The sequence below is a fragment of the Silene latifolia genome, chromosome 3 (assembly GCF_048544455.1).
Source record: "Silene latifolia isolate original U9 population chromosome 3, ASM4854445v1, whole genome shotgun sequence".
Lineage (NCBI taxonomy): Eukaryota > Viridiplantae > Streptophyta > Magnoliopsida > Caryophyllales > Caryophyllaceae > Silene > Silene latifolia.
In genome coordinates, this window is record NC_133528.1 from 65,821,171 (window position 1) to 65,826,150 (window position 4,980).

The 4,980-nt window shown below is 47.8% G+C and overlaps 1 non-coding gene across 1 annotated transcript; it reads right to left on the reverse strand.

Annotated features, from left to right (window-relative positions):
* Positions 1–2,132: 2,132 nt before the first annotated feature.
* Positions 2,133–2,239, reverse strand: LOC141650251 (small nucleolar RNA R71). The gene has a single exon (XR_012546294.1). It is a non-coding gene; the product is annotated as a small nucleolar RNA R71 (small nucleolar RNA).
* Positions 2,240–4,980: the final 2,741 nt, after the last annotated feature.

The following is a 4,980-nucleotide window of genomic DNA, read 5'->3' on the forward strand; positions in this document are numbered from 1 at the left end:
TTTCTATGGTATTTTGCCCCGAATTGGCTACTTTGGTTCGTTTTGTCCATTTTGTAGAAATGAACACGAAAGTAGTGGAATCGTACCCTTTTTCGTCCTTTTTGCATGCATTTAGAGGAGACGAGATTGTTCCAGAGTGAGATAATGCATTTGGAAGCGTCATGGCACGGATTACAAGGCATTTAGGCGCGGACTTGAGTTGATTTGAAGTTAAAGAACTCGATCGAGCTGTTTTACCACTCGATCGAGTGGTTTTTACGTCCTTTGGTGGTCGATCGAGTGGTTTTCCACTCGATCCTTATCTTGCAGAAAGGCCAGTTACTCGATCGAGTAACTTTCTACTCGATCGAGTAGATTTGTTGAGGTGGTTGCTCGATCGAGTGGTTTTAATCCACTCGATCGAGTGGTTTCGCTATTTATGGGCTTTAAATAGCCCGTGTTATGTTAATTCCGCAAAAACTCATTTACTTTGCTATTTAAACCTACATTAGTTAGGTTATTAGGATAAGTTTTACTCACTACTTAGTATCTATCAAAACTTTTACTGCGTACTTCATTCTTCACTACTATAACTTTATTTCGGGATTGCTTTCGCTTGGAATTTGTGTTCTTTACGCCGGATTCGCATCGATTGTAATTCTTTCTCTTCCTTTATCAATAATTAATCTTTTGTTTGCTTTAATCTCTTGTTCCGTTACATTTATTCCTTTGCCCTAATTTCTCTTTATGCAATTTATTAGTTATTTCATTATGTTTACTGCTGGAAATCTATCTGCTGTTAGTTTAATTAGCGATATGAGTAGCTAAACCCCTTTCATGTTGGGATTAGGGGATCTGCGGTAGGAAAGTGACGATGTAGTAAATGAATTAGACGAATTGATTACAAGGCTCTGTCACCATAGCAATTTAATTGTATTTTAATCGACTTAGTTGAGTGCACACTTCTGAGTTAACCTTTAATCTGGCTAAAATTAATCCTAGATCGAATGATTGGACTAAATAGGCCTGCTATGAACAGTAGACTACCCTGACGAGAATGAAAGTTAAGTTAGTGGTATTTTAGGATAGAAAGTGGACCTAAAGGACATTTCAACATCCATCTTACATTGATTCGTCTGAGTCATTTACAGCCGAGTCACTGAACTACCGTAGTGAACCGAAATCCTGGCATGTCCCTCTCTATCTGATAGTTTTTATCCTTATTTCTCTGCTTTTATTGCTCTTGCCTTATTTCTCTTTCCTTTAAATCTCGTAGTTTAGAAACCAATTCAACAACCCCCATTTGTTACCTTAAGATTAGAATTAGGCAACTGATAATTGCACCGCCTCCCTGAGGATTCGATACTCGACTGCCTCTACTACATTTTAGTTGAGACCGTTAGGTTTATCTTTGACAGGGTACACGATAGCCGTGTCAAATTTTGGCGCCGTTGCCGGGGAGGCAATTGTTTAAATTATTAGTTGTTTTATTTTTAGTCTTCCTTTTAGTTTAAGGGGCATCCGTTCCTTAAACTATTCTTATATTCTATTTGTAGTTTCTTCTTATGCGCAGGTCACAGGGTGGTGAATTACTACCATTCAATCCTGAGATTGAGAGAACCTTGCGTGCAAAGAGGAGATTATTTCAAGACCAACAGTAAGAGGAAGAGCCCTGCTCTTATTCTAGCTTTTACGAGAACGGGCTGTTCGAGGAGGATCCACCTTCATCTCCAGTTTCCACTTCATCAGCTGAGACTGTCACATCTCCAGTCATGGCTGAAGAAGCAACTATTGCCAGTCACTCTGAGCCGACAGCTGCAAATCTCTATAAGGGATTTGCATTACCAGGGACGGACAGAAAATTCGAGCCGAAGCCGTCCTATATCAATTTGGTTGAGAGAAACCAATTCGGGGGAGCTGCAAATGAAGATGCAGCCAAGCATATGGAGACTTTCATTGATTATTGTTGTTCCATATCCCCACCAACCGGTGTGACTCAGGACCAGGTGAAGGAGACCATGTTTATTTTCTCACTCCGCGATGCTGCAAGGGAGTGGTATAGGGATCTGGACCGGGCTGCTCATGGGATAACTGACTGGAATTCGCTGGCTTTAGCATTTTACAAGAAATATTTCTCTGCCTCGAAGACCAATGCCATTAGAGCTCAGATCACGAGCTTTAAACAGGGTCCTGATGAGAACTTTCATGAAGCATGGGTCCGTTTCAAGAAGCTGGTGCGAACTATTCCGCACCATGGGTTCGAAAAATGGAGTCTATGCAATCAGTTCTATAATGGGCTGTACGACGATCAGAGGGCTATCTTGGATGCTGCAGCTAGTGGCAGATTCCAGGAGAATATGGGAGAGACTAAGGGGTGGAAAATCATTGATGATTTGGGTACCCACAAAGCTGAGTATGGGAATTCCAGGGGGGAATCAAAGGAGAAGTGCTGAATCTCCTTCTGTAGCTGCATTAGAGGCTCTCACGGCGAGATTCGATAAGTATGAGTTGGGGGAGCCTCGAAATGAGGAATCTACCATGTGAATGCTGTTTCAGACGGTCCCTTTGTCTGTAAGAGATGTGGAGGAGAGGGACATGTTTCAGATAATTGTTCAAATTCTTATGAGTCTTGTGCTGCCTTTCAACATTACAGGCAGACAAACACCTATTATGAGCCGAACGTCCACCCCAATTTGAGGTGGAGTAGTCAAAATGTGCTCAATCCTACTCCTCCTCCGCACCAGCAGCAGCCGTATGTCCCTCCACACAAGAATCAACAAGGCTTTCAGAAGCCTCCTTCTTTCACTCCTTCTAATCAAGGTGCATCATCTTCCGGTGGGGTGAGTGAAATAAGTGAGATAAAGTCTATGTTGCAAGCCATTACAAAGCAGTTTCAGCTGAGTGATCAACAGAAAGATGCATCCATTAAGGCACTTGAAACTCAAGTTGCCCAACTAGCCGCGAATCAATCCTCGAGAAAGCAGGATGGATTCTAGTTCTTTACCATCTACTAGTTCGTCCTCCAGTCCGTCTTTGTCTGAGACAGTGGCCCCTGCTGTTGCCACTGTCTCCACTTTAGTGACTACTGCAGCCCCAGTGTTTCTAGTTTCAGCTGCAGGGACAGTTTTCGCTCCAGCTAGCTCAGTTGCTAGCTCAGTTCAGGCTGCCACTTCCTCTACGGTCACCACCACAGCTAGCACTGCTGCTAGTTCTTCTTCAGTGGTGACCACAGCAGCCACTACCTCTGCACCAGCCTCTACTTTTACACCTGTGGCGGACTCGCCAGCAGTCGCAGCTACCTTTAGAGCAGCCCTGGTTCCTCACACCGTCGCTGCACGGGCTTCAGCTCTGAGTTCCAAAGGCCGGGGTCGTAGACAGTATCGGGCTACGCCAGCTCCTGTTACCTCTACTTCCGCTCCTAGCACTTCTACAACTGCTGCTTCTGCTTCTACTTCTGGCACAGTCACGGTCCGAGGGGACACTTCCCTCGACCCTCACCCAGACTACCCACAGGTACTTTTCGTTAACGCTTTACATCGCAAGAAATTTTTTAATCTAGTACGTTGTGTGCATGTACCTTCCCGTTTTCTAGAGAAAATGGCAGTTGTGAGACTCGGCATTTACGAGTCGGTTTGTGACCTACTGCGGGCCACGGGGATGGCCGGGCTCATCACTATGAGCGGCCGCACTTTTCTGGAGCTGAGCCTCAAGTTTCTCAGCTCCTTTACCTTCTCCTCAGGGGCACACGACGCTGACCCCTCAAGTTCTTCGGTGTCCTTCCGGTTGTTTAACCGGACCTTTCCGATGACCTTAGGGGAGTTTGGTAAGTTACTTTGACTTACCTCTACGGGCGCGGTTGCCGCCCCTAGGACGGTCTACCATCATTTGCCGGAGAGCCCTGGCCCACACCACTTTTTAGGAGCGAAAGCTCCAACAGGTCCACCTCCCCGCTGTCCGTTGTTTCCTTAGACTGATGGGGAGCACTATTTTCGGCCGAAAGGAGCCGAACAACATCACAAACACCGAGCTCTCCATCCTGGGCGGTTACTTGAACATCGACTGCGAGGGTCCCTTTACCGACAACATAGCTTACTTGACCGCCCAGTACCTTGTGAGCCAGGGGAAGAAGGAGACGGGAACCATTGCCTGCGGTGGCATAGCCACCATTCTTGCCCGTTCCCTCATCCCCGTTTGGCCTCGTGACTTGCAGTACCTCGACGGAGAGAGGCTACTGAGTCTGGACGCCATGCTTTCTCAGCATTGGCTTACCCCAGACTACCAGACATGGAAGATAGACGGCTTCCTGTTTGTAGACTTACCTTGTGAGACTCTCCCCCGTCTAGAGCCCCTTCTTACCTGTTGCTAGGGGCGCCCGCCTGCCACCACTGCCTGACCTTCATCTTCCACGTCGACCATCTCCTGATGCACCCGCCGCCAAGAAGCGGCGTCTTGAGACTGGAGAGGGGTCCACACCTTCAGGGAGTACCCAGCCTTCCACAGCTACTCCCGATCCGACCCCTACTCCCACTACTACTACCACTCCTACTCCCGCTCCCACTGACCAGACATAGACTGAGCCGGTCTTACCGGCTACTTTCGTACCACCTCCTCTTTTTGTGGCGCCCGCGGTCCTGGACCAAGGGGGCGCAGTTTACGGTTTGTTGCTTGAGGTTGCAGCGCGTCAGGCTCGTATGGAGAGGGACTTGGCTCTTGCCTTGCACCCTCTATACGAGTACCACTTGCGGCGACACAGACCGATCCCAGAGGGTTGGCCCCACCCTTTCTTCTTCCAGTTCCCACCTGAGGGGTACACGGAGTCTGCTGACGAGGAGGAGGAGGAGGAGGAGGACCCAGAGGTGGCAGTGGAGAGAGCTCGAGCTGAGGAGCAGAGGAGAAGAGAGGAGGAGAGAGACCCGGAGTACACGGTGGTGGACGACGACGGTGACGACGACGACGACGAGTAGCTACTGGTCTACTCACTTCCCCAGTTTTCTGGCTGGT